Source organism: Plecotus auritus (assembly GCF_963455305.1).
Source record: "Plecotus auritus genome assembly, chromosome: 4".
Lineage (NCBI taxonomy): Eukaryota > Metazoa > Chordata > Mammalia > Chiroptera > Vespertilionidae > Plecotus > Plecotus auritus.
The window spans coordinates 117869871-117891056 of record NC_137775.1 but is presented as its reverse complement, the minus strand read 5'-3'; the positions used below and the strand labels follow the sequence as shown (position 1 = coordinate 117891056).

The following is a 21186-nucleotide window of genomic DNA, read 5'->3' as shown; positions in this document are numbered from 1 at the left end:
ACAGTTAGGAAGAAAAGGTAAACACAGCAGAAATAAAATAGTCAAGCAAGTCAGTATACAATAGCACTTTCAAGTTGTTGGACATCTCTATGTGCAAAGGAGAGTTTTATCTGCTTCAGGTACCTAATCAAATGGTAACAACTCGATAAATTGGAAATTACTATTTTTTCAAAGCTATACCTGGGACCCACACAGATTAAGCAATGTGCTTAAGGTATTTCCTCACAGGCACTAAGTAGCAAATATAATGTATAAATCTAAGAAGCATTTGGGCTCTTGCTCCTAACCACTAGGGTACACTGACTTCTGATACAAAATTAACTACCAAATGAGGGACACGGAAAACATGTGTTTTGAGAATCATACTATGCTAGTGGTTTTTTTTTCTTATATAGAAAAATGTAAGCTTTCTCTGTTTAGCAAGCAGAAAAAAAATTGTCTGATAGAGGTACAAAGTCTACTCAAATATCTACTTTGACTTTGCTATGGAAGAGGCATGCAGATGAGACCTTAAACAGCCAGAAGCTAATGGTCAACTTTGAGTTTACTATAAATCCCTGTATTCAATGACTTTACCTTCTTTTATTTCCCAATGTGATCAAGAATACAGTTAGCCCAGCCAGTGTAGTTCAGTGGTTGAGTGTTGGCCCATGAACCAGGAGGTCATGGTTCAATTCCTGGTCAGGGCACATGCCTGGGTTCCAGGTTCAATCCCCAGTAGGGTCGTGCAGGAGGCAGCTGATCAAGAATTCTTTCTCATCACTGATGTTTCTATGCTCTCTCCCTCTTCTTTCCTCTGAAATAAATAAAAAATATATATTAAGCCTTTCGGGGGGGGGGGGGGGGGGGAGAACCGCCATCTTCCAGTAATTCACCAAAATGACTAACACAAAGGGAAAGAGGAGAGGTACCGCTATATGCTCTCTAGGCCTTTTAGAAAACATGGAGTTGTTCCTTTGGCCACATTGCATGCAAATCTACAAGAAAGGTGATATTGTGGACATCAAGGGAGTGGGTGCTCTTCAAAAAGGAATACCCACAAATGTTACCACGGCAAAACTGGAAGAGTCTACAAGGTCACCTAGCATGCAGTGGGCATTATAGTGAACAAACAAGTTAAGGGCAAGATTCTTGGCAAGAGAATTAATGTATGTGTTGAGCATATTAAGCACTCTAAGAGCCGAGTAGCTTCCTGAAACGTGTGAAGGAAAATGATCAGAAAAAGAAGGAAGCCAAAGAGAAAAAGGTACCTGGGTTCCACTGAAGCGTCAGCCTGCTCCACCCAGAGAAGCACACTGTGTGAGAATCAATGGAAAGGAGCCTGAGCTGCTGGAACCCATTCCCTATGAATTCATGGCATGATAAGTGGGAAAAATAAAAGACTTCTGTGCTGATAAATAAATATACATATATATTTATATATTTATATATTTATATATTTATATATTTATATATTTATATATTTATATATTTAAATAATAAAGTTAAATGACCTGTCACTAATGCTGGTATAAATTCCCAGCAACTAACTCAGCTATTTGGAAGTTGCTTATTACTAGAGCATGGGTTTTCTCATCCCCCTTCCCTCTCTTTTCTTAACTACCTACTATTTCTTTAAGTCTTTATGTTTCACCATAAGAAAAACACAGCAAATTGAAGCAAATTCATAGAGTTCTCTTCTGCTCTCCAGATGGTTGATATGTACAGGTGAAAAATGCAGTAAAATAATAAGTGCATGCTGCTAAATATCTGCTCAACCTTGCCCCTATGGAATGACATTAGGAGATTCATGTCAAATGTGGCATATCATTTACATGTGGCTCAATCAGGTTTTAAGAATTTTCATCCCCCTCGTCACAGTTTACATTATTGGATCTCCATTAAAAACACCACTAAGTTTTAAGAGTAATACCTATATAACCAGAAACAAAATGTGATGGGATATTTGTACTTTATGGTATACAGGCTTAGTATGTTAGCTCAATTGCTTCCCTCACTTAGGTTTTTAAAAAATAGTTAAAGCTTTTTGCAAAGATAAATGGAATGCTCTCTGGATATAGGGCACAATATTTTGTCCTGTTTAAATGCCACAGATTTTTATTTATTTATTTTTTTTGATCAATTAAACTTCCACAGAGCAAATTAACAAAGGCATCTGGGAGCAAAAATACATAATAAATAGTAATATTTACAAGAAACACTTGAGGATCAGTCTGTTTAGCCTGGAAAGGGAGAGTGGATGGGTGTAAAAACGGTCTCCTTTACACATTTGACTGTCACTTCAATCTGCATGCAAACTCTGATCTCCTTTGACTCATGCTCTCCTTTTACGTTAGTCCTTCATACTCCTGTCTGTACCGGAAACAGCTGGCCTTTTCCAGAGGCCTTTTCCTCTCTGAAGATTTTTTTTTTAAATATATTTTATTGATTTGTTACAGAGAGGAAGTGAGAGGGATAGAGAGTTAGAAACATCGATGGGAGAGAAACATCGATCAGCTGCCTCTTGCACACCTCCTACTGGGGATGTGCCCTCAACCAAGGTACATGCCCTTGACCGGAATCGAACCTGGGACCCTTGAGTCCACGGGCCGACGCTCTATCCACTGAGCCAAACCGGTTAGGGCTGAAGATTTTCTTGACACCCAACCCCACTGGTGAGAGCAGGAGTCCTTGTGTTAGCCTCTGTAACAACACTGGGTGTACTTCCTTTAGAGCATTGATCAGACTGACTGTTTTTCTTGCTCACATTCCGGGAGCAGACATTTTTATATCCATGTCTAACTTCAGGATCTGATAGAAAGTTTGGCTATTAGGTATGTATGAGTGAATGAGTGAATAAGCAGCATACAGAGCCAGAGGAGACATGTGACATGCTGCTCTCACCTGCCCTGCACCAATGGTTGGGATTATAGGGACACAGAAATGACTTCCAGAACAGTCAAGCAGGATGCGGACTACCTTTCAAGGAAGTACCTGAAAAATGATAGTCTTTAGTGTGTGGTTCCTTGCATTTGGAGGAATTTGAAGTAGATAACTTCTAACATGCCTTTCCGTTATTTTTTGGGTCCTTTCTTTTTAAGCAGGACATTTTATAACAGTTTGCATTCGCTATACCCAGGCCTTTTGAACAAATCTATTTCACATAAAAATTCTACTTCATAGGCAAGTAGTTATTTTATTTTTTATTAATACACAATTTACAACTATGTATTATTTATTAACGTGCTAAAGTTAATCTTTTAAATTTTTTCTTCTAGTTATAAGTTGAAAAATTTACTTGAATCTTGTCTAATGTCAAAATCTGTAGGCATATAGTATAGTTTAGGACCTAAACTTTAGGTGTTCCTAGATTTCTGTGGTCTTTGCAGTAAAAATACATTGCTTTGAATATATTCATATTATTTAAATATCTTCTGCTAATAACATTTCTATTAATTATCTACATTTTCTGCTTGTCTACTGAAGTTATGGATATGTTTAAAATTCAAATTTGTATCAAATACTTAAGCAATTCTCTTTAGTCATTAGATAACTTTGGCACTCATCAATGATACAAACTACTTTGGGATGAAGCATTAATAAAGAACTAAAAAGCCCGAGCCAGTTTTGCTCAGTGGATAGAGAGTCGGCCTGCTTATGGAAGGGTCCCAGGTTGATTTCTGCAAGGGCACATGCCTGGGTTGCGGACTCGATCCCCAGCAGGGGGCGTGCAGGAGGCAGCCGATCAATGATTCTCTCTCATCATTGATGTTTCTATCTCTCCCTCTCCCTTCCTCTCTGAAATCAATAAAAATATATTTTAAAAAAAGAATTAAAAAAAACAACTGTTGCTACCTACATAACATATGGTGGTTTTAAGAACTAGATCATATTTTATTTCTTTTGTAAAATATTTTCTTATATTCCTAGTTACCCAGATTGACTGTGTCTGATAATTATCATCTTCATTTGTATATGTATCTATCCAAGTAAATCCTAAGGTACTTGAAGCCAAAATATTTTCTTGTGTATTTCACTAATAAGTTTTTCCTCTATTTTCTCACTTGAATTCCTATTAGTCTGGCATCGCACATTTTAAATTGATTCTTACCCTCTCTAGAGTCCTATCAGGAGTAACTCAGTCCCCCCTTTTTCTTCAAAAACATTGTGGAATTTTAATCATGAACTTTGTTATCACTATAATTGTTTTATTTCTTTTTTAAAATTCTTTACTGTTGAAAGCATTGATTTATGAGTTGTTATTATTATAGTCATTAGTGACCACAACTTCTGCAAACACCAGCCACTTTTAAGAAAAAAATAATATGTGACTGAGTATCTAAACTCAGAAACCAATGCAGCATGTTAATCCTGGTTATGTGAGACCTAATAATATACAGCTCAATAAATGATCCAGTTTAATCAGTAGCACTATTTAGAGAATATAAATGTCATTTTAAAAATCTTTTAATATATGAACTAGATGCATTGACCATAGTCACCCAGAGTTCAAGGATGGGTCAGCATTAAATGCTAACAGAATAATAAAATGAGTGATAAACTTCCAAAATAAAATTTCTTCCAAACGTGGTCAGGTAAATACTGCACACGTTGCAAAAATTTCTATGAAAAATAAAATATTAATTTTCCAAAACATTTGGGAGTATGCATTTTCTTAAAAAATAAAAAAAGGAACTGAACTTGAGGCTTCCGCCTCACCATTGATTGATGTACTGATCAAAACTGTTACCAACGTTTATAAATGAAAGGTTGGAAACTGATTTGTAAGATGTCATTTATGATTCTCATAATGAGTGCTTGCAATGCCTTACTCTGCTTTTCAGATTTATAGCTTTTTCAGATTCACTACCTGGAACATAGCCTCCAAACTGATGTTCAAAAGTTGAAGTGCATTCAGTTGACAGTTATGTGTGAAGTAAAGCAGCAGATTATAAGCAGCAAAAATTCTGAAACTAGCAAAGGATACCAGAGAAGAAAAAATGTGAAAAAGATGATGATAGACCCTATAATACCATAAAAGTAGTGTCCATTATTAATGTCTGCAGCGAGCCCAAGAGATTGCCATAGACATCCTTGTTTCACAGACCTGCTGTGTCACTAATGTTTATAACAGAGGGACAAAGTCATCAGTAAAATGTTCTCTTTGCTATGTTTGAAGGAACATAGAGATGTGTAATTCACTTTAGATAAATTACAACTGTAATGGTAAAATGCCCCAAAATGTTGTTCTTTAATTAGAGACTGTAACCATTGTTTTTGCCAGGAAATTTTTTTACCGTGTGTTTTCTGCCCAAAATAAATGATGAGTAGAACACTCCCATTCAACATAGAATTTTTGTACAGCTTGACTAAATTATTGCAAACTACTCATTGGCATATTATTAATTATAACATTATAAGCTTTTGAATAAATCCCAAGTAGTTGATGAAGATGGAATATATCTAATTATATCCTCAGTTTACTCAATGATCTTATATTTCAGTTGAAGTTTATTAAATGGATAGCATATATCAAATCTATATGTTATGATGTGGTGAATATTGAAGATTAATTGAAATGACTGTTTTGTTAATGCTGAACACATAATTGAATTTTATCTAAGAAAAGATTATTTGGAAAACTGTTAAAGTGGTAAGGAAGACTTTATTCAGGATTACTTTGATAAGTGTCTATACTATCACAATAAGGGAGAAAAATAAAACTCAATGCAAAGTACAATGAAGAAAGTAGAGATTTATACCCAAAAATCACTATGTGAGGTCAGTAGATGAGAAAATACTAGGAGGAAACATCAAGGGTAGAGAGATTCTTGCTAAACTGACTTAAAATTCTAGCTGAAGGCAGGCCAGAATGATCAGATAGTAAGAGTTGGGGATAAGGAATTTGATGGTACATCAAAGGTGATCAGATATTCAGGGTAAAGGAAATTGATTTAACATGATTCTTGCCGCAATGGAACGAGACAAGTCAAAGACAGGACAAAGGACAAGGCTCAGAGGAACTCTCTTACATGTGGTTGATGAGACAGTGTTTGACAATTGTAACATTAATTCATATATTTGTTTCAACTTAGTTAATATAAAGTATAAGCCACATTTGTTATTTTTGAGGTCACTTCAAAGACAATTTCATATTTTCAATCCAGGTAACTACACTCAGTATTAGTCCATTTTTAGATACAAATTTGAAAGAAGTCTCTCATTAGGTTTGTATTATTTACAATTGTATGTTCCTTTTGCCCTAGCCAGTGTGGCTCAGTTGGCTGAGCATCTTCCCAAGTACTGTTTGGCCTCCCGGTCGGAGTACATGCTGGGGTTGCAGGCTCATCTCCAGTAAGGGGCGTGCAGGAGGCAGCCAATCAATGTTTCTCTCTCTCCTCTCCCTTCCTCTTTCTTTCAAAAAAAAAAAAAGATCAATAAAAAATATATGTTCCTTTTATTTTTTAAAAAAAATTGAAAGTATCGTATATGTCCCCTTTTGCCTACAACTGACCTTTCTAGCTTTCCCCCACATCCTCCATCACCCCCCCCCCCCCCCAGCCAGCCTCAGGCCTTCATCACCCTATTGTCTGTGTTCATGGCTATGCATATATGCATAAAAGTTCTTTAGTTGACCTCTTCCACCCACCCACCTTCACCTTCCCTCTGAGATTCAACAGTCTGTTCTATGCTTCTATCTCTCTGGATCTATTTTGCTCATCAGTTTATTTAGTTCATTAGATTCCACATATGAGTGAGATCATGTGATACTTATCTCTCTCTAATTAGCTTATTTCACTTAGCATAATACTCTCCAGGTCCTTCCATGCTGTCTCAAAGGGTGAGATCCTTTTTTTCTTTACTGCTGCATAGTGTTCCATGGTTTAAATGTACCACAGCTTTTATATCCATTCATCTACGGATGGACATTTGAGCTGTTTCCATATCTTAGCTATTGTAAATTGCGCTTGTATAACATAGGGGTGCATGTCTTCTTTCTGATTGTTTTTTCAGATTCTTAGGATAGATTCCTAGAAGTGGGATCACAGGGTCAAATAGCAGTTCCATATTTAATTTTTTGAGAAAAGTCCATATTGTTTCCCATAGTGGCTGCAAAGGTCTGCATTCCCAGCAGCATTGTACTAGTAGAGTTCCCTTTTCTCCACATCCTCGCCAGCACTTGTCATTTGTTGATCTGTTTATGTTAGCCATTCTGAAAGGTGTGAGTGATTCCTCATTGTAGTTTTAATGTGCATCTCTCTGATGATCAGTGACTTTGAGCATTTTTTATGTCTCTTGGTGACCTGCGTGTCCCCTTTGGAGAAGTGTCTACTTAGAACCTTTGCCCATTTTTTAATTGGATTGTTAGTCTTCCTTTTGTTAAGTGGTATGAGTTTCCTATATATTTTTATTTTAACCCTTTATCAGATGTAATATTGCCAAATATGTTCTCCCATACAGTAGGCTCCTTTTTAATTTGTTGATGGTTTCTTTTGCTGTGCAAAAGCTTTTTATTTTGATGAGGTCCCATTTGTTTATTTCTCCTTAGTTTCCTTAGCCCTAGGAGGTGTAGCCACTAATTATTGCTACAAGAGATAGCTAAGATTTTGCTGCCTATGATTTATTCCAGGATTGTCATGGTTTCGCATCTTACATTTTACTCTTTTATCCATGTTGAGTTTATTCTTTTGTATGGTATAAGTTGGTGGTCTAGTTTCTTTCTTACTTTCTTTCTTTTTGCAAATTTTTGTCCAATTTTCCTAACACCATTTATTGTAGAGACCATTTTGACTCCATTGTATGCCCTTGCCTCCTTTGTCAAATATTAATTGAATGTAATGGCTTGAGTCAATTTCTGGGGGTTCTGTTCTGTTCCATTGATGTATATGCCTGTTCTTGTGCCAGTCCTAGGCTGTTTTGAGTATAGTGGCTTTGTAGTATAACTTGATATATGGTACTGTGATCCCTCCAACTTCATTCTTCCTTCTCAAGATTGATGCAGCTAATCAGTCTTTTTTGGTTCCATATAAATTTTTTGAGTATTTTTTCTCTATCTGTGAAATATGTCCTTGGTATTTTAAAGGGGATTGCATTGAGTCTGTAAATTGCTTTGGGTAGTATGGACATTTTAATTATGTTGATTCTACCAAACTATAACCATGGTATATTCTTCTATTTGTTTATATTTTCTTCTATATCTTTTTCCAATGTCCCATAGTTTTCTAAGTGCAGGCCTCCTTGGTTAAGTTAATCCTATGTATCTTAACTTTTTTGTTGTAATCATAAAGGGATTGTTTGTTTAGTTTCTCTTTCTGAGAATTCATTATTGGTGTATAAAAATGCCATCTATTTCTGGGTGTTAATATTGTATCCTGCTACATTGCCGAATTCATTTATTAAAGCTAGTAAATTTTGGTGGTCTTTAGGGTGTTCTGCAAATAATGACAGTTTTACTTCCTCTTTCTAATTTGGATGCCTTTTTATGTTTCCTTCTTGTCTGATCACTATGACTAGCACTTCCAGTACTATGTTGAGTAAGAGTGGTGAAATCGGACACCCCTGTCTTGCTCCTGTTCTTCAGGGAAATGGTTTTAGTTTTTGCTCATTGAATATGATGCTGACTGTAGATTTATCATATATGGCCTTCATTATGATGAGTTATGATCCCTCTATTCCAACCTTGCTGAATGTTTTCATCAAAAGTGGGTGTTGGATTTTGTTGAATGCTTTTTCTGCATCTATTGATATGATCATGTAATTTTTGTCTTTCAATTTGTTTATGTGATGTATCACATTTATTGATTTGTGAATATTGTGTCAGTTTTTCATCCCTGAAATAAATCCCACTTGGTCATGGTGTATGATCTTTTTAATATATTGCTGGACCTGATTTGCTAATATTTCATTGATGATTTTAGCATCTATGTTCATCAGGGATATTGGCCTCTAATTCTCTTTCTTTGTAGTGTTTTTATCTGGTTTTTGGATTAGGATAATGATGGCCTTAGAGAAAATCTTGGAAGTTCCTTCCTTTTGGATATTTTGGAATAGTTCAAGGAGGTTAGGTGTTAATTCGCCTTTGAATGTTTGGTTAATCTTTCCAGATCAGGGCTTTTGTTTGCTAGGAGTTTTTTTTTAATTACTGCTCAATTTCATGAACTATTATTGGTCTATTCAGGTTTTCTGATTCTTCCTGATTCATTTTTGGAAGATTGTATTTTTCTTGGAATTTGTCTATTTTATCTACATTGTCCAGCTTGTTTGCATATGGTTCATAGTATTGTTTTTTAAATCCTTTGTATTTTCATAGTGTCAGTATTACTTCACAGCTTTTATTTCTTACTAGAGGCCCAGTGCACAAAATTTGTGCAGGGGGTTGTCCCTCAGCCCAGCCTAAACCCTCTCCAATCTGGGACCCCTCGGAGGGTGTCCGACTGCCTTCTCACAATCCAGGACTGCTGGCTCCCAACTGCTCGCCTCCTGCTTGCCTGATTGCTGCTACCCGCTTCTGCCTGCCAGCTGGATCACCCTCTAACCACTCCCCTGCCAGCCTGATCGACACCTAACTGCTCCCCTGCCAGCCCGATTGCCCCTAATTGCCCTCCCCTGCTGCCTGGTCATCCCCAACTGCCCTCCCCTGCTGGCCTGGTTGCCCCCAACTGCCCGCCCCTGCAGGCCTGGTCGCACCTAACTATCCTCCCCTGCAGGCCTGGTCGCCCCCAACTGCCCTCCCCTGCTGGCCCAGTCACCCCTAAATTCCCTCCTTTGCCAGCCTGGTCACCCCTAACTGCCCTCTCCTGCCAGGCTGGTCACCCCTAAGTGTCCTCCCCTGCCGGCCCAGTCACCCCTAACTGCCATCCCCTGCCAGCCTGGTCTCCTCTAACTGCTCTACCCTGCAGGCCTGGTTCACCCCAACTGCCCTCCCCTGCAGGCCTGGTCCCCCCAACTTCCCTCCTCTACTGGCCCAGTCACCCCTAACTGCTCTCCCCTGCTGGCCTGATTGCCCACAGCTGCCCTCCCTTGCTGGCCATCTTGTGGTGGCCATCTTGTGTCCACATGGGGCTGGTCATCTTGTGTGTTTGAGTAATGGTCAATTTGCATATTACCTCTTTATTATATAGCATTTTATTTATTTGTGTCCTCTCTCTTTGTTTCTTGATGAGTCTGGCTAATGGTTCATCAATCTGTTTATCTTTTCAAAGTAGTAGCTCTTGATTTCACTGATCTTGCGTACTGTGTTTTTAGTCTCTATGTCATTTATTTCTTCTCTATTCTTTATTATTTCCTTCCTTCTACTTGCTCTGGGCTTTTCTTGTTGTCCTTTTTCTAATTCTTTAATTTGTAGGGTTAAATAGTTTATTATTAATTTTTCTTGTTTTTTTTTTTATTTGTTTGTTTCTTATTTGAGATGGGCCTGTAGTGCTATTAACTTCACTCTCAGGACTGCTTTTGTTGTGTCCTAGAGATTTGGGGTTGTTGTGACTTCATTTTCATTTATTATCAGGAAGCTTTTTATTTCTTTCTTGATTTCATTGGTAACCTATTTCTAAATATTAATTTTGTATCTCACTATTCTACTAAGTTCATTTATCAGTTCTTCTAGTTTTTGGTGAAATCTTTTGGGTTCTCCATATATAGAATCATGTCATCTGCAAATACTATTTTACTTCTTCCTTTCCAGTTGGATGCTTTTTATTATTGCTTTTCCTTTTCTGATTGCTCTGGTCTTAATATCAATACTATATTGAAAAAAATGGTGAAAGTAGATATCCTTATCTTGTTCTTAAGGAAAATGATTTTAGATTTTCAACATTGAATATGATGCTAGCTGTGGGTTTTATTGTGTTGAGGTATGTTCCCTCTATTCCCACTTTGCTGAGAGCTTTTATCATAAATGGATGCTATATTTTGTCAGATGCTTTTACTTCATCTATTAATGTGATAGTATGACTTTTACCCTTCATTATGCATATGTGGTGCATCACAACAATTGACATGCCAATATTGAATCAACCTTGAATCCCCAGAATAAATCCCACTTGATTGTGATGTATAATATTTTTAATGTATTGCTTAATTCAGTTTGGCAATATTTTGTTAAAGATTTTTGGCTTTTATGTTCATCATAATGGGCAAAAATTTCCTTTTTTTTTTTTTTGCAATGTCTTTTTCTGGTTTTGAAATCAGGATACTGCTGCCCTTAAAATGACGTTGAGAGCATTCCCTCCTCTTAAATTTTTATAGAATAGTTTTAAAAAAACAGTTGTTAATTCTTTGAATGTTTGATAAAATTCACCTGTGAAGCTATCAGCTCAGACTTGTTTTGTCCTGGTAGTTTGATTACCGATTTAATTTTGTTAGTAGTTATCAGTTTGTTCAAATTTTGTTTCATCTTGATTCAATCTTGGAATATTGTATGTTTTTAGGAATTTATCCACTTCTTCCAGATTTTCCAATTTGTTGACAAATAATTTCTTGTAGTGTTTTCTTATAATTTGTTGTATTTTCTTAGTGTCAGTTGTCACTTGCCTTTCATTTCTAATCTTATTTATTTAGCTCTTCTCTCTTTTTTTCTTGGTTAGTCTAATTAAAGATTTATTAATTTTGTTAATCTTTTCAAAGAACCAGCTCTTAGTTTCATTTAACTTTTGCATTTTTTACACTCTGTTTCATTTATTTCCACTTTGATCTTTATTATTTCCTTCCTTCTACTCACTTTGTGCTTTGTTTATTGTTCTTTTTCTAATTCCTTAAAGTGTAAGGTCAGATTGGGATTTTTCTTGTTTCTAGAGTTAGGCCTATCTCCCTATGAATTTTCCTCTTAGAACTTCTTTTGCTATGTCTTACTTGAAATCAGGGTGTTTTAATTTTCATTTCTCTCAAAGTATCTTTTGATTTTTTTTCCTTGATTTTGTTAACCCCATTCATTGTTTTACTAGCATGTTATTTAGCCTTCATGTGTTTGTATGTTTTTTAGTTTTCTACTTGTAATTGATTTCTAATTTTATACTATCATGGTCAGAGAAGATGCTTCATATGATTTAAATATTCTTAAATTTATGGAGACTTGTTTTGTGGCCTAACAGATGGTCTATCCTGGAAAATGTTCCAAGTGTAATTGAAAAAAATGTATATTCTCCTGCTTTAGGATGATATGCTATACAAATATCAATTCCATCCATTCTGGTTTAAGGTGCCATTTACTAGTAAGTCCACTGTTTCCATGTTGATTTTTTTTGTCTGAATGATTAATCCATTGATGTCAATGGGTGTTCAAGTCATCTATAATAACTGTAGTACACAGTCAATGCCCCCCTTTATGTCTATCAAGATTTGCTTTATAACTTTAGGTGCTCCTACATTGAGTGTGTAAATGTTTACAAGGATTATATTCTCTTGTTGGATTGATCCCTTGATCATTAGGTAGTGTCCTTTATGGTCTCTTATTATAACCTTTGTTATAAAGTGAATTTTTTTCTTATATAAGTATAAGCCTTATATTTTCCTCAGAAAAAGTCTACAAGTCTACATCTTTCAGCTTTTCCAGCTGCAATCACGGTAATCATTATACTGGAGCTCTGTTGTTGTGGTAGTAACTTGTGGGGAAAGAAAAGCCTTCAGTAGTCATCTGATTAAATCTCAGTCCTTCACTGGGCCTGTATCTTGAGGATGGGACCCTTGCAAGTTTTCAGTTTTGCCTCCTGCTCACTTCTATGGCACCAGCATTCTTGATTTATATTCTTGAAGACTTAGCCCCCACCTGTTGACTATATATTTCTTTTTCCCTCCTTAGATGAGACAGGTAGAGTGGCAGTTGCTAGATTGGGAAGGAATCGCCTTATTTTATTTATGGAAAGATTCTTCATATATATATAATTCATCTCAGAGAGGAAGGAAGAAGGGAGAAAGATATATAAACATCAATGATGAGAGGGAATCATTGATTGGCTGCCTCCTACATGCCCCCTACTGGGGATCGAGCCCTGCAACCTGGACATGTGCCCTTGACCAGAATCAAACCCAGGACTCTTCAGTCCACAGGCCAATGCTCTATCCACAGGACCAAACCAGCGAGGGCATGAGAAGATTCTTAATGTATGTTTCAATGATTATTTTTTTCTGACTACCATACTAGATTTTAGAAACCTCTAAATACTTTTGTAGACACTTTTTAAATTCTTAAAAGTACAACAAGCCCTTCATCTGTTCAATTACCTACATCACATACACACACAAAAAAAAAACTTAATGTAACTTCACGCACCTGCATCATATGACTTTTAACTCCTCAAGGTCAAATATTTATTTTATCATCATATCATCAGCACCTAGAACTTAAGCTTAATGAATATTCCTATAAGCTATACTAATAAATCTGTCCAGTTTCTTTCATGATGCTTTGACAAACAAATACCTCTATATGGTCACATAAGAATGGATTAGAATGGGGCAGGAGGGAGGCTGAAATATCATAGTAGGTTTTATGTACTAAATCTTGAAAGGGTTCATTTCATACCTTTTGATGTGCAATATCAATTTTTTTAAATATGGAAATATGTGTCTGTCTATAAAACTACCAAATTTATACAATAGAGAATGAAATTCCAGGTACTCTCAATATCATCACAAATCTAAATCATGGTGAATGTGATCTACACTGGCACTGTTGCAGCTTCTTATCATTATTAGAAATTCATGCACTCGGGGGGTTGTGGGGCCTCAGCCTGGCCTGCACTCTCTTGCAGTCCAGGAGCCCTTGGGGGATGACATCCTTAGCGCTACCACAGAGGCAGGAGAAGCTCCCGCCACCGCCACCGTGAGCCCAGCTTCTGGCTGAGCAGCGCCCACCCTGTGGGAGCGCACTGACCACCAGGGGGCAGCTCCTGCATTGGGCATCTGCCCCCTGGTGGTCAGTGCACATTATAGCAAGAGGTTGAGCAGCCTTAGTATACCATTAGCATATTACACTATGATTGGTTGAACGGATGAATGGACAAACGGACACTTAGCATATTAGGCTTTTATTATATAGGATTATTAAACATTGTAACCTTCAATATTTTGATTCACTTTAATGGTCTCCTTTATCAGGTTAAATTATTTCTTAAATTTAATTGCAAAATGAAATCAGCCATTCACTAAATTATGCATCATAATCTTCAAATAGAATACTTCATACTTTTCATATAGACCTAGAGAAATATCTAATAAACAATTTTCAAGACAAATAATTGAAGATCATATAGTTGACTAAAAATAATGTTTAACTAACTCAATATAATATAATGCATTGTTATGATAACCTTTGGCTTATAGATTTGTTATTTGGACTAAAAAACAAAGTGCTATAGTGTCATCTCCTGGAAAGGTAAGTGATATGGATGATGAGGTGCAATTTATTATGAAGAAATTAATAAATAATGCATGTTAATCAAAACAATAAGGAGGAGAGAAGAGAGAGAGAAATCTATAGATTATATGTCCATGAGCAAAAATAATATTTTTTAATATTGAGTAAATGAGGTTAATATTTAACCCTTAAGACATTATTTCTTTACTTTTTGAAACATAAATGAACATACACTATAAATTTCTTTAATGTTAATATTAAGGACATGTGTGAGTTTATAAGCAGAAAATATTAATCATCTCACTTCATGAGATTAAGTTCTATCTAAAGTCAGTTATAATTCTTACTTTGTATGAGTTCATGCCACACCCTCCCTTTTAAAAATCCTATAGCAGTTATAAAAATAATTAAAATAAGATTTTCCATAGAAGTCATTAGAATCATATATTGAGAGTGTGCCAGTTTGTTGACAATAGTTTTCTGTACATGCATACTATTCACAAACATACACTTTCTTTTGTTTAAAATTTTATTTATTGAATAAAAATTCTGTAATGGCTTCTTCAGAAATATGTTTCTTATGTTTCCTTATAGAAAAGTTATTTTTGAGTTATTGAATTCTCTGTATTCCATATTTAAACAATTTCTTAATTTTCTATCAATGGAGTTATTATTCAGACATGCATTTTTACTTTACTTACTTATAATGTCTTAAGTGAGTTTTGCTATTTGTGTGAATTTTTAAATTTTTTAAGAAATACTATATTGAACTAGGCACACAACAAATTTTGTTGCACAAATTACTATTTGGATTTCACATTCATTTTTTATAGTAAGTGTACTATTCAGTTAATTCTTATAACACCATTATTTGATATTATATATGGAAAGTTATAAAAATTGCTATCTTTCACTTACAAAAAAATCCTATATAATAAAGAGCTAATATGCAAATGGTCGTCACGCCCTCATGCCATCACTCCATAACGACTCAGACATTCAACACTGGGGAAGGAGGAATGGGGACCAGCCAGGCACAAATGAGCTCATGAGGGAGGAATGGGGACCAGCCAGGCTGTGGCTGGGAGAGGGACAAGCCGCCCGCCCCATGGTCCCAGGCGCCAGCAGCTGCACCTGTGCCTGCGGCCCGAGAGAGGGACAAGACACCCTCCCCGCAGTCCACCCACCCCCGTGCACAAATTCCGTGCACCGGGCCTCTAGTTATATTAATGATAATAGTGATTGACCCCTTATTATGATTTAACAGTTGACAATATGGAAAATTACAAATATACAATATGCAATATAATAAAAACTAAAATAGATAATGCATAACTTATCCAGGTTTTCAACATAAAATATCTATCAAACAACCATAAAATATAAAAGTACACAATTATCATTGGTTACAGTTATCTCTCACTTTTCAAATGTTTGCCTTTCTCCACTTCACTTTTATAAAAGACCTACATTAGTACCTTTTTTAGCTAACCAAAAGAGATCCAAAGAGGCATGTTGCTTTTACAAATAAAAGGCGAAAATAATGCTCAGCATTTGATTTGCGGTGAGCTGTTATAGAGGCAGCACACAGCCTGAACAGTGAGAGTGGCACCTCTAAGCTCCTTCTCCTGGTACTTTCCTCAGTATCTGAGCATCAGGCTGCCATAGGTTTGAACTGTCTGTGAGCACCTGTGCTTTATCTTGGTTTATTCTGTGCATCCACTGGCAAGATGTGTCCTAAGGTAATTGCTTCCTCGTGTTACACAATGTTGGCTTACGAAAGGTTTCATAGGAATGTCCTACTTTTGATAGTGGGGGAAACCCCTATTAGATACTTGTTTCTGTGTTCAGAAACTATGGTGATAATAGTTGAACAAGAATAAATGGAATTTAAACTTTGTTAAGTTTTAAATCCTTTAAAACCTATTGGAGTTAATTATGGAATAATTTATATACAATGTTTTGCTTCTATATAAAGGAGACAATTTATGGAGTGTGTTTTTTAATTTTTCTTTACTGTTTTCTTTAAGTATTACAGATGTCCCCTATTCTTCCCCATTGGCCCCTCTACTTCACATCTGATCCCCCTCAAGCTTTTACTGCACTATTGTCTGTGTCTATGGGTTATGCATATCCTATATAATAAAACCCTAATATGCAAATTGACCAAACAGGGGAATGACCAGTCGTTATGATGCGCACTGACCACCAGGGGGCAGATGCTCAACGCAGAAGCTGCCCCCTGGTGGTCAGTGCACTCCCACAGGGGGAATGCTGCTCCGCCAGAAGTCAGGCTCACAGCTGGTGAGTGCAGCAGTGGTGGCGGAAGCCTCTCCTGCCTCCACGGCAGCCTTAAGGACCCCTTGGGGATGTCCGCCTGCTGGCTTATAGGCCGGGCTGAGAGACACCCCCCCCCCCAGTGCATGAATGTTGTGCACAAGGCCTCTAGTATGCATATAAGTTCTTTAGTTAATCTTCTCCCACTCCCACTCTCTCTTTCCCTCTAAGATCCATCAGTCTGTTCCATGCTTCTATGTCTCTGAATCTCTTTTGTTCATCAGTTTATTTTAGTCATTAGGTTCCATGTGATACTTGTCTTTCTCTGACTGGCTTATTTCACTTAACATAATACTCTCCAGGTCCCTCCATGCTGTCTCAAGAAAAGAAGGGTAAGAGATCTTTCTTTTTTACAGCTGCATAGTATTCTAGTAACATAGCTTTTTTATCCACTCATCTACTGATGGGCACTGGGGCTCTTTCCAGATCTTAGCTATTGTAAATAGTGCTACTAGGAACATAGGGGTGCATACATTCCTTCTGCTTTGTGTTTCAGGATTCATAGGATATATTCCTAACAGTGGGATAACTGGGTCAAATGGCAATTCCATTTTTAATTTTTTGAGGAAACTCCATATTGTTTTCCATAGTGGCTGTACCCGTCTGCATGCCCACCAGCAGTGTACATACAAGGGTTTCCTTATCTCCACATCCTTGCCAGCACTTGCCACTTAGGTAGGCAGCAAAATCTCAGACATCTCTCATAGCAATGTTTGCTGATACATCTCCTAGGGCAAGGAAAATAAACAAATGGGACTACATCAAAATAAAAAGCTTCTGCACAGCAAAAGAAACAACCAACAAAATGAAAAGGGAACCCACTGTATGGGAGAACATAGTTGCCAATGATATATCTGATAAGGGGTTAATTTCCAAAATATATAAAGAACTCATATATATTTTTGTCAAAAAAGGATGACAAAAATCCAATTAAAAAATGGGCAAGGGACCTAAATAGACACTTCTCCAAAGAAGACATTCTGATGGCCAAGAGACATGTGAAAAAAATGATCAAAGTCACTAATCATCAGAGAGATGCAAATTAAAACAATAATGAAGTATCACCTCACACCTGTCACAATGGCTACCATCAACAAATCGACAATTCATTTTGTTTTGACAGCTGTGAACACAGTAGGGGCAACCAGCAAAATCAAAACAGACAACAGCTCCTTCATCTCTGGCATATGCCACCCATCCCTCTACCACCTGCCTTAAGACACAATCATTTTCTTTTGTCACCATAGATTAGTCTGTTTCTTGACATAAATGTAATCAAGCAGTATATACTACTTTGTTCCTAGGTTGAGTCACTAAATAGTTGATTCTGACATTCTTCTATGTGCTCAGGTTTACTAGCAGTTTGTTCCTCTTATTGTGCTTATTTATTTTATTAATTCATTCAGTGCTTTCTTTTTTCTGTGCGTAAAGGGTACATTTTAGTTTTTTATTATAATAAGAACACAACTTGAGATGTACCCTCTTAATCGACTTTTAAGTATAAAGTACAGCATTGTTAGGTATAAGCAATGTTGTACAGCAGTTCCCTGGTAATTATTCATCTTATGTAACTGAAATGTGGTTAGGACTCTCATTCATTGTTAATGAAAATTTGCATTGACTTCAGATTTGAATGATACAATTCCGGCTATTGTAAATAGTAGTATTATGGTTTTATAGGAACATAAATTTTCATTTTCTCTTGGATAAATATCTAGGGGCAAAAATGCTGGTTCATGAAGTGGGTATATATTTAATGTAACTGCAAAGTCTTTCCTAGATATATCAGCAAAAAGACCTTTCTTTTCTCACTGAACTCTAACATGTTCCATTAGCAAATAATTTAAATTTTAATGCAAATTTCATGTATTTGTTTGTTCCCTTCTCCCATTTTAGTGACAGGATATTCTTACCACTCCACATTCTACTATTTTCAGTAACTTTCAATGTTGTTTTAAGTTAAAACTCAGTATTGTTTTAAAAAGACACGCGAATCTAAACAGTGAGGCTGTTCTTACCTGACGTAGATCACTAAAATTATAACACTGTTTGTCCTTACTGTCTGCTTTGAAGGTCAAGATTGCATGCTGACAACAAGAGACAGAAGCCACAGCACAAGAACACAAGCACCAAGAATGAACTTAAATGTGATTTCATAATTATAAAACACCTTCAAAAAAGTCAGTGCACTAATTATTATTATTACTATTAAGTGCTCTTGGACATGAATATCTCAGCAATATTTATAGATACAATCCTTGCATTAGACAAGCCAAATGAGGCACCCAATATACTAAGAATCTTTCTTTACTCATCAAGCATGATAAATAGGAATCACCCACCTCCTTTGGAAAATTTATTCCTCAGAGTCAACAGGAAGAAATTTTCAGTCTACAAGAGGATTTTTAAAGGGTTTTTGAAGGCAAAGATATGCTATGCTTTGAACCATATTACTAGAGGAACAAAAATAATTTATTAAAATGATTTTAATAATCAAACTAATTTTAAATGTTTCAAAAAGCTGTTTATTTAAATCATTTTACATTAATGTCTAAAATAATAGAAAATTTGCATCAATAGGTATATTAAATTCAGAAGCCAAATGGGTGATTAAATTTGGATTATTAAATATTTACCCCAGAGGAAAAGAAATAGTGATGCTAGGGCACTATTCCTATGAAAGAAATAAGAGAGAGAAAATTCTATGAATCCAATATTTCAGAGCAGTGATTTGGCTTATTATGATAAACTAGAGGCCTGGTATACAAAATTCATGCACAGGAAGGGGGGTCCTTCAGCCCGGCCTTCTCCCTCTCGCAATCCAGGACCTCTTGAGGGATTCCAACTGCCAGTTTAGGCTGATACCACAGGGATCGGGCCTAAACCAGCAGTCAGAAATCTCTCTCTCAATCCGGGATCGCTGGCTCCTAACTGCTTGCCTACCTGCCTGCCTGATCACCCCTAACCACTTCTGCCTCAGCCCCTGCCACCACAGCTTCATCTGGAAGGACGTCCAGAATGACGTCCGGAAGTTTGTTCAGCTGTCCAGTCTAATTAGCATATTATTATTATAGATAATTTTAAATGGCAATTTCTTTGGAAATATTTTAATCAATTTTAATTTAATCTAAATAGTCATTTACACTTTATTGTAAATTACTTGAGCCACATTTCACCTTACCCTTTAGCTACTCTCTTTTTTTGTTATTTTTTTAATTAAATTTATTCTTATTTATCCTATCAAAATGTATACTCTTTTAAGGCAAGTGACTTCAGGAACTTGTCAGGATTATCCACATGTCCTGGTGTGATGGTTAATTTTATGTGTCCACTTGAATAGCCACATGTATGTATCCTACCAGTTCTATTTATCTGAAGAACCCTAACTAGTACATCTGGCTAGTATAGTGTAAATAAATCTGTAAAACCTTCAAACTTACTTACTGCCAAGAGGGCCTCTCTTTCAGAAACATCACCATCACACTGATCACACAACCTGAATTCAAGCTTAAAAGTAAAGCAAATGGCCTAGTACAGTGGTCGGCAAACCGTGGCTCGCGAGCCACATGCGGCTCTTTGGCCCCTTAAGTGTGGCTCTTCCACAAAATACCATGGCCTGGGTGAGTCTATTTTGAAGAATTGGTGTTAGAAGAAGTTTAAGTTTAAAAAATTTGGCTCTCAAAAGAAATTTCAATCGTTGTACTGTTGATATTTGGCTCTGTTGACTAATGAGTTTGCTGACCACTGGCCTAGTACATACTAAATGAAAGCCTCATTGAACACTTATGAGCTACAAGATCTTGACGAGTTAAATTTTGAGCCACAGTTTCTATATCTGTAAAATTATGAGAGTAACCATTGCTTTGCATGGTTTACTTGCAGATTATATATTATTATTGAAAGACTCTGAAATCCAGGAATGGGTTAATAAATTGTAAATTTATAGTCATTAGTTTAATCATAGAATTATTACATTGCCAAAATCCAAAGTCCTGTTCCATAAAGATGGCACTGTTTTTCAATCCATAGAGAGTAAATAGTCCAAACTCCCCCTGTATGAGCCTGGGTCCACAGGGTTTCGCCCGGAACTGAGGTTCAGTGCAGTCGGAACTGGGGTTCAGTGCAGTCGGGGGCTTCCTTCCCCCTCCCGCCAGAGAAAGCCAGCCAGGCACTCCGCTGCCCTTCCTCTCTGCACACGCGTGTCTCCGTACCTCAGCTCTTTGCCACTCCTTCTCCGTGAGCTTTCCTCTTTCCTTCTAGTTGTAGAATTTCTACTCAGCCAGCTTTCCTGTGGTTCTGGATGGTGTCCGTTCTGTCTTTTAGTTGTAGTTTTGAAATTGTTGTGCGGGGCGGCAGTTTAGGTGCTTGCCTATGCCGCCATCTTGGTTTCTCTAGCTATACATATGATTTAAGGCTCATACAGGGGGAGTTTAGACTATCAGGTAGAGAGAAAGGCACACGGAGACTTGGAGACTTGGAGACTCAGGGGAGCCGCGGCGGCAGGGGTCTGGAGGCACGAG

General features: G+C 36.8%; 1 pseudogene across 1 annotated transcript; it reads left to right on the top strand.

Moving 5' to 3' along the window:
- Positions 1 to 879: 879 nt before the first annotated feature.
- LOC308246187 (large ribosomal subunit protein eL21-like) lies at positions 880 to 1362 on the top strand (annotated as a pseudogene). The gene has a single exon. The product of its transcript is annotated as a large ribosomal subunit protein eL21-like (transcript).
- The last annotated feature ends 19824 nt before the right edge of the window (positions 1363 to 21186 follow it).